We start from the raw sequence: 10,000 nt of genomic DNA, 5'->3' as shown, positions 1-10,000 counted from the left end.
GGTAGTCACTAACAGGAATATCAATCAAGAGATTGTTGTTCCATCCTTGTGTCCAAATCCTTCTTCAAAGAAGGAACGTCTTCTGCACAATCTGGATGTAGTTCGTGCCCTAAAATTTTACTTACAGGCAACTAAAGAATTTCGACAGACGTCTTCCCTGTTTGTCGTTTACTCTGGTCAGAGGAGAGGTCAAAAAGCTTCTGCTACCTCTCTCTCTTTTTGGCTTCGTAGCATAATACGTTTAGCCTATGAGACTGCTGGACAGCAGCCTCCTGAAAGAATTACAGCTCATTCCACTAGAGCTGTGGCTTCCACTTGGGCCTTAAAGAATGAGGCCTCTGTTGAACAGATTTGCAAGGCTGCAACTTGGTCTTCGCTTCATACTTTTTCCAAATTTTACAAATTTGACACATTTGCTTCCTCGGAGGCTATTTTTGGGAGAAAGGTTCTTCAGGCAGTGGTTCCTTCTGTATAAAAGAGCCTGCCTATCCCTCCCGTCATCCGTGTACTTTTGCTTTGGTATTGGTATCCCAGAAGTAATGATGACCCGTGGACTGATCACACTTAACAGAAGAAAACATAATTTATGCTTACCTGATAAATTCCTTTCTTCTGTAGTGTGATCAGTCCACGGCCCGCCCTGTTTTTTAAGGCAGGTAATTATTTTTAAATTATACTCCAGTCACCACTACACCCTTGGTTCCTCCTTTCTCGTTGGTCCTTGGTCGAATGACTGGTGGTGACGTAGAGGGGAGGGGCTATATGCAACTCTGCTGGGTGAATCCTCTTGCACTTCCTGTTGGGGAGGAGTAATATCCCAGAAGTAATGATGACCCGTGGACTGATCACACTACAGAAGAAAGGAATTTATCAGGTAAGCATAAATTATGTTTTTTACCATTATATTAGTTTAGTAAATTGGAAACATTTTTAAACTTGTATGCTCTGTCTGAATCGCAAAGGAAAATAGTTTTGGTTTCATATCTCATTAACTTATGTATAAAAAACAAACAAAAAAAACCCTCATATCTAGCTCTTTATTTATACCCATCGGTGCAAGAGTTTTTTTATTTCAAATATCCATTTACCTTCAAGATGTGATAACTGTTGACTCGCATTACTCCCTCCCTAATTATTCATCTGCATTCCAAATATTCCTGTGTAAATAGAATGCTCTAGGTTAGCGCCATTACACTTTCCTAACAAGCCACAGCTCCAAAGTTTAACGGCATAGCAACGTATTTTTGAGGGCTAAGAAGCGATTATTAAAGGGACACTGAACCCAATTTTTTTTTTTTTCGGTATTCAGATAGAGCATGCAACTTTCTAATTTACTCCAATTATCAATTTTCCTTCGTTCTCTGCTATCTTTATTTGGAAAAAGAAGGCATCTAAGCTAAGGAGCCATCCAATTTTTGGTTCAGACCCTGGACAGCACTTGTTTATTGGTAGGTGAATTTATCCACCAATTTATCCAAAATTGCATGCTCTATCTGAATCACGAAAGAAAAAATTTGGGTTCAGTGTCCCTTTAAGGTGGCAATGATTCTTGAAGGTGGAACATTTCAAGAATTATGGCATAAGTAAAGTTGTGCACTTCAATTATATACGCAAGAGTTTTACAAATTCTTATTAAATAGATGGCATAAAAATGTAAGAGTTTACTATCCCACTTTAAAGGCTGGGAAATTTCTATCATGCATGGTATAGTATATATTGTCAGATTAAAAGAGTGCATATATTTTTTTTTTTTTAATTCTTTTTATTGAAGAAACACAGGTACAGTTAATCAAGTGCGAATATAGACATGTCAAGTCACAACAACATTGCGTTTCATACCATGGATTAAATACCGCATATAGATTGATTTACAATACAGTATCCGTAATGATACATTTGATAACAAAAAAATACTTAGCCGAACAGGGGAAAAAAAAAAAAATTCTCTTCCTTTTTCCTTCCCTAAAATATAACACATATACAAACTGCCCGTTTAGAGGTCAGAACATTATGATAGCGTGGACTAATCCATACAATGAGGATTATATCATAATTAGTTGCTGGTTATCTCCTATTGCACCTGCGTTTCCTAGTTTTTAATTTTTAATTTTTTTTTCCCCTTTGTTATTATTTTCATATAATACATGCTCATCCTGTTCTAAATCCAAGAAATTTCAAACAACCCTCCCATAAAAGACACAGCTTCTCCTTTGGTTATAATCTATACTGGGGACGCAATTCCCCTTATCTTACATACATGATAATAGTAACAAACTAAACAGTAGAATAAATATCCTTCTACCTAATCATCTGCATGTTTTACCTTTAATCATAATACAACTTTTCCTTCATTTCCATATCTTCTTACCAATGATATTCCATTCCTCCACAATTATATTTATTAGAAGCTAAACCCTACAAAAAAAAAAAAAAAAACCCAGCAACTAAAAACTTAATCTCTGGCAGCCAAGCCGCTCCGGCACAAAGTCTACGGATTACTCATATCCAGTGAGGGGGAGCCGCGTCCTCTGCTACCATCGTTAACAAGAAAGGCATGTTTTTTAAGGGAGCCATAAATTGGATCTGTTCTACCCTGGGCCAAGCTAAAATTACTCTTTTCCATTTATTGACAAACATTCTGCACACTCTTTCTGAGGCCCACACTAAATGTTGTCTTTCTATGCACATTTGCATTTTTATATTGTTTATAAACTCCGGTAGACTGGGCGCTTCAGGGGATCTCCATTTCAGGTAGATCAGGAATCTGGCCGCTAAAATAGCCATATTTATTAATTGTCTATCTGCTTTTGAGCCACCGTCATCTTTCAAGAGGAGAATATTACTCCACTGTATAGAGCATTTTTCTTGCATATATCTATTGATCCAATACTGAATTTTGCTCCAAAATTGTCTGATTTTTGGGCATCCCCATAGACAGTGGCTCAAATCTGCCATTTCTCTGTTACATTTGAAACAGTTTCCTTTGTCCCCCACCTGTGACCATTTCCTGATCCTCATCGGTGTTAAATAGAAATTGTTTATTAATTTAATTTGAGATTCCTTCCAACTCACTAGTACTGTCGCCCCCTCTGCTAACTTAAAACTCTTTTCTATTTCCTCTACCTGGGAAACAATGTGGTTTTTCCTAAGTGCCTCTTCTATTTTGTTCAAATGTTCTTTCCCAGAAATAGTTTGTAATAATCCATACCAATAAGATATGGCCCTTTTACCCGCACTATATAATTTCACTCCTGAGTCAATTCCCGGGTCCCATACCATCCTCTGCGATTTCAACACCTCTTTGTTAAGTAACTTCTAACCTGCAAATATGCAAAAAAAAAAAAGAGTTTTGCCGACAAGTGGTATTGATTAGCCAATCTCTCATATACCTGTACCACTTGCCCATCTGGCTCTAATAATTGTGCAAAATAAATTATCCCTTTCAAAATTCTTGGCCTAAAAGGCCACAATACACCTGCCATGCCCATACCACATTTAGAAAAGTTAATAGGGAACAGACATTGCTCGGTAATTTCCCATACAGATAGTGTAAAATTGCTTTAAGGTCAAAAGGCTTAACTATTTCTGATTCTAACTCGAAATACGTCACATAATTAGCCTCCGTGAGCCAGTCTATACCGAACTTGACTATTGAAACGATGTTATATTTAACAATATTCGGTAATGCAAAGCCACCAAATTTTTTATTCTGTGTGAGTTTGTCTAATGCTATTCGCGGCCTTTTTTTACCCCATATAAAAAGAGTACAGGCTCTATTATACCTTCTGACATCTTGTCTGGTAATGAACAGTGGTAAATTTTGCATTAAAAACAATAGTTTTGGGAAAACGATTGTTTTGATCAGCATAATCTTAGCCGATATCGATAGATAGTGAATATTCCACTTTCCTAGCATCCCTTCCATATTCTCAAAGAACTCTGCATAATTAAGATGGTACCAGTCTTTAGGGTTACTCCCTATTTTTATTCCCAGATATTTTGTTAACCCACAGTAGCTCAGACTTCTGTGCATTAATTTTGTATCCCGTAAAAAGACTATAATTATTGATCATCTCTAAGCTTTTGGGGATACTAGCCCTAGTATCCTGTAGGAATAACATAAGATAATCTGCATAGAGTGAAACCAGAAATTTTTGACCTCCGATTCTCATCCCCTCGACTTCCTGTCTCAGTATAATCGCAAGCGGTTCCAGGGCAATGTCAAACAGGAGCGGAGATAACGGGCAACCTTGCCTAGTCCCTCTTTGTAATGTTATATGTTGGGATAATTCACCATTTACCAATAATTGGGATCTTGTACAGCTATAGATCCTTTTAATCATAGCCATTATATTCCCCACAAAACCGAATTCCCTAAGAGTTGTAAATAGGTTCTCCCATACGATGGCATCAAACGCTTTTTCAGCATCTAATGTGAGCAGCGCCAGATCAGGTAAACTTTTACTACTCGAGTCCTGTATTTTGTTATAATAATGATCTAATGCCACAAGGACCCTCCGCATATTACGTGCCGGATTCCTGCCCGGCATAAATCCAGTTTGGTCCTCATGGACCAAATTCCCGATTACTTTCTTCATTCTGTCTGCTATTATTGCCGTGAATATTTTATAGTCTTGATTTAAAAGCGAGATCGGTCTATATGAACCCATTTCTTCCGGATCTTTACCTTTCTTGTGTATTAAAGATATAACAGAGTCTGTAAAATAAGATGAATTGGATTTCCCCTGAACATAATAGCTGTTATATAGCTCAACCAATGTGCCCGTGATCTCCTCTTTAATAATCTTATAGAATTCCGCTGGCAGGCCATCTGGTCCTGCAGCTTTATTAGTTTTACTACGGTCTATCATTTTTTTAACTTCCTCCTCTGTGATCGGCAAATTGATCTGCTCTTGTTCGCTTTGAGTTATTCTTGGTACCTTAATTGTTTGCCAGAATTCTCTCTTCCTAATCTCATTGATCTTTTCTCCGGCATATAGGTTCTGATAATATCTATAGAAAGCATCACGTATCTCTGCAGACTTAGTATATGTTTTATTACCTTCTCTGATTAAGCAAATCATGTTATTCTTTTTCCTAAATTTGATTATTTTTGCTAAATGTTTAGCCGAAATCCCCTGATATCCTGCACAATACGCTCTAATTCTCATGTCCTCCCTCGCCCAACTTTCCCGTAGAAAGCGTTCTCTTTCTGCTTTCGCTGCCCTATATCTGTTCCAATTAAAAGGATTAGGAGTACTCATAAATCTGGTATAAGCGTTTTTGAGCTGATTTTCCAGATGGATCTCTCTCCCCTTATGTTTACGTTTCCTTTGTATCATATAACATTTTATTTGACCCCTTATAACTGCTTTGCCCGCTTCCCAGAGTATTTCTGGGTGACCCTTGTAAGAACTATTCTGCCTGTAATATTCTTTCCAACTATTCACCAAAAAGTTATAAAATTTGCCATCGTATATCATATGTTTAGGAAAACTAAATGAATTTGTTTTTGGGTCTTTTTTAATCCCAGCTTCTATCTTGAGACTAATTATCGCATGATCAGATATTGTTATCTCTGCTATATGCGTCTCCAATTCTAGGGCCATTAAACTCTCTTCTATCAGGAACATGTCTATCCGCGAGAAGTTTCTATGGGATTTAGATTCACACGAGAATTCACGTTTATCAGGATGCTGAAAACGCCATATGTCTTTTAATTTTAATGTCTTTGCAAATTCTCTAAAAAGTTTTGCCTCTTTATTGTGCTTATTTATGGCTCTAGACCTGAACCTATCAATTGTTGGACACATAGTAGCGTTGAAATCTCCGGCCATGATTATATTTTGCCCTAGATATGATGCCAATTTGTGTTTAATTTTTCCCCAGAATTCTATATTAATTTCATTCGGGCCATAAATATTACACAGCGTCCAGATTTCCTTATTAATTTCCACCTGTACAATCAAGAATCTCCCTTGTGGGTCTCTCACCTGTTTTATAATCTTATATCCCAAAGTCTTATTAAATAATATCGCCACTCCACACTTTCTGCTATTACAAGGTGTGGCCACAACTTCCGCAATCCAGTTGGCCCTTAATTTGGATAATTCTACCTCTTTGAGGTGTAATTCCTGCAAAAACATGATATCAGCCTTATGGCGTTTCAACATTTTTAAAATATTTTTCCTCTTAATGGGGGATGTGATCCCACCCACATTCCATGAAATTAGTTTCAACATCTTTCTCCTTTAATGGTATAAAATCTTACGTTAAAAAATTTATCTATGCTCATTCTTCTGCCGCAGCGTCTTGACTGCCAGAAAACCACAATAACAAAAAAAAAACAAAAAACCCACCCCTATCACTAACAACTAAAAACTTCATCTTATGCTTGCTTATAAATAACAAATAAAAAACAGTACTAACATTTCTATGGTTACACCTCTACTCCTTTCTCTGAACAATATTTTTTGGCTTCTTCTACTGTATTTAGCACGGTCATATTTCCCTCTGGATTCAACACTACAATTTTAGCCGGATATCTCAAATTCACCCTGATTCCAGCTTTAATTAAGCCCGTACAAAAAGGTGCCATAATTTTCCTTTTTGAGGAGGTCTCTACTGAGAAATCTTGGAACATGTATATTTGTTTTGTGTCAATCATGAGTGCTGGTGTTTTCCTATAGCATCTCATTAACTGCAATTTGTCCTGGAAATTAAGATATTTTATGAGTATCATCCTCGGTCTTACACTGCCATCTGGGAATTTTTTAATATTGCCTATTCTGTGTGCCCTTTCAACCTGGATATTTCCTGTTATTTCCATTCCTAAAGCTTGTGGTAACGTATTTGCACCGAAAAGTATCAGATCTTCATAATCCCTCCCTTATGGTAGCCCTACAATTCGTATATTATTCCTGCGCGATCTATCTTCAAGATCGTCTATTTTTAGTTGCATTATTTTTATTTTATCCTCATAATTTGACCAATTTGCTTCCTTCACATTTAATCTGTCCTCTATATCTGATACTCTCTCCTCTACTTCCAATATTCTACTAGAGAATTATCTAATTTCTACTGATAGGGAGGCAATTTCACTTTTTACGGCTTCAAATTGGGGCAATATCATATCGGCTAATTGGTTTAATGTTAATTGCTTTTCCTGGCAGGTCCCCTGATCTTCATTAAGGGACTCTGTTCCTATATCTGACGACGTCTTAGTTCTCTTATCTCTTTTGGGGGACATGGCAGGAGACCTTGTTTTAAGGTTCGGTATAAATTTTTCCATAAGGCTATACTAGGTATGATGTATTTGTTTGTTGGAAAAAAAAAAAAAATAGAAAAAAGGAAAGAGGAAAGGACCGTGAAAAAGTGAAAAAAAAACAGTTGTGTAAGTGATCTACCAGGCTAGCTTAGAAGCCTAGCTTGGTCTATATATACTACTGTGTGTATAAACTTCTATATAGTGAAAATCGTGTAAACAGGAGAGATAGTGCTGTGACTCTCCCTATAACCTAGTCTTAATTCGTCGTCCGATCTTAACCAGGCCTATTGCTTAATTTCCGAGATCAGACGAGATTGGGTGTCTATAATATATTGTAGCGATGTGCCACTGTGTATAATACTACTTAATAAAAGTGCTTATATGTGAGAAAAAAAAAAAAAAAAGAAAGCGCAAGAAAATGTATATAGATACACTCACTGAAAACCTTGAGCTATCTGAATAGACTACTATATACCTATATAGTTATGTGTTAAGGAAATCACCCTACCAGAATAGATATTGTTGTGATTCTCCCTTCAATATGAGTTCTACTTATTTTGCTTTTGTTTTTTGGTTTGATACTCTGCACATGTAGATTTGTAGACTGTTTTCCAACCTTATTAATTTTAGTCAACCGTTAAAGCTTATGCCCCATCTCATATCCAAACAATCTGAGAGCCTTAGTAACGTTGCTTACAATATATAACATCAGTGGGTGTATATCAGCATTCGATATGTTTAACCTAAATTGTTTCACTATCAATGCACACAGAAAGTCTGACACACACTATGTCACTCTGAGAACTGCATCCTAATACATAAATCAAACATTTCATAAATCATTGCATTTCTGCCTCTGCCAGTTCATAACCCACAGATGCAAAAGAAAAAATCAGATGCAGCAAAAAAAAAAAAAAAAAAAAAAAAAGCAGTCCCTCAATATTTGTAGCCCTCAGTTGATAAGGTATCACCAAAAAATAGTCTTTAATCCACCGCTTCTATCAATATTAGAACAAGACAAACATCTCTCAAGTCATAACCATTAGCCTTTCAACAACGTTGGCCTTTCAGCTTCCGCTAGCTGGTGTTTTTAACACTATAATTAATGTTCTTGAGATTTCCCTAGGGGTTGATATAGCAAGCTTTTTTTTTCCCCTCTTTCCAGTTTGAAAGTTTGATTTTACAAACCCCACTTGTCTTCTAATATTTAGTTCTATAGCCACCTAATCGAGAATTCTTTTCCCATTTTTTTTTTCTTTACTCCTTCTCCTTTCCCCACGAACCAGGTTCCCGGCAAGTTTAGACAATACTTGTATCTCTTTTTGCTTTACTCCTTTTTACTCTTCTGCACCCCAGCACAAATTTTTCTGTTCTTTTTTTTTTTAAAAAAAAAGCTCAGACAAATATGTTCATTCACACTGACTAGTACAAATCAGAAGGGTGTTTTCCACTTTTCCCCACAGTTTTGCAGTTTGACTCAGGCCAGCAAGATTACAGCCTATTCACCCACATCACATCACAGCGCTCCCTTTATGGTTATTCCTCCACCGTAGAACAGGAGGCTTACTGTCACTCCAGCCCCTTATACTGTGTTTTACAATATATTTGTTGCCACTTTTGAAGCACGGACCAGTATGTTATAATGACCTTTTTCCACTAGTAACTCAGACTGGTAGTATAAAAAACCATACTTGCGTATCTCCAGTGAACCCAGTCATGCAAGATATAACAGCCTTTTTCACATATAAATCAGGTTTAGAATGTTATTAGCGTAGTAGAAAACCATACTTGCGTGTCGCCATTAAACTTTGTTCAGCGTACCAGGCCGCTGTTTCCAGGCTCCTTTCCTGCTACTCCACCTTCCCGGCAACAGCTGAGATACCTCCCATCTACGCCGGGTGATGCGTGCAGGTCACGGGCTCTGATGATGTTTTGTGGTGACAGTCTTTCTTCACTGCCTAGGCGATTTTCGTGTATGCAGCGGTCTCAGAACCGCTCGTCTTCTGCTGTCTGGGTCCCAGTTTTCAGAGCGCTGTGATGCGTGTCCCTGGCCGGGACCAACCGGCCACAAATTCAGTCAGTTTTAGACTTCCAGCTTAGGTGTATTCTTTTCCTCCCCAGGCAGGGCTTTCACCCCCAGCAATAGGAGCAGTTTTAGCGGGGTATGGTGGAAAACCGTCTCTCTCTCACAGAGCTCTTGGCGTGCACTTCTCACGCCACTCCCACAGGAAGTCCTCAAAGGCCAAAAGAGTGCATATTTGGTTTGTGGGATAGTGGTTTACTGGCTGATAAACTGAACTCCCCTGTTATTCAGTACAAAAAGAGCAGTATTTTACAGAATATAATGTAATGTCTTTTCAAAATAATCCCATTTTAAGATGCAACAAAGAAAAACATTAAAGTGCTTTTAACAAATAAATATCTTATTAGTGTTTCAGGGCCATTATAGTAGAAAAATTACACTCTCTAATTCATTAGAACATGTCATTTTAAGAGTAGCATCTTTAAAGGGACACTGAACCCAAATTTTTTCTTTCGTGGTTCAGATAGAGCAGGCAATTTTAAGCAACTTTCTAATTTACTCCTATTATCAAATTTTCTTCATTCTCTTGGTATGTTTATTTGAAAAGCAAGAATGCAAGAACAACCCAGGTGAAGAACCTGGGTTGTCCTTGCTGATTGGACAGCACCAATAAAAAGTGCTGTCCATGGTCTGAACCAAAAATGTGCTGG

The 10,000-nt window shown here is 37.4% G+C and overlaps 1 protein-coding gene across 1 annotated transcript in view; it reads left to right on the top strand.

The window, feature by feature from the left end:
• The window catches only part of DENND2D (DENN domain containing 2D), a 441,033-nt gene that overhangs the window by 383,436 nt on the left and 47,597 nt on the right, over positions 1-10,000 (top strand). The window lies entirely within an intron of this gene.

Source organism: Bombina bombina, chromosome 3 (assembly GCF_027579735.1).
Source record: "Bombina bombina isolate aBomBom1 chromosome 3, aBomBom1.pri, whole genome shotgun sequence".
Classification (NCBI taxonomy): domain Eukaryota; kingdom Metazoa; phylum Chordata; class Amphibia; order Anura; family Bombinatoridae; genus Bombina; species Bombina bombina.
The sequence above is the reverse complement of the archived record's forward strand: the minus strand, read 5'-3'. Positions and strand labels throughout refer to the sequence as shown.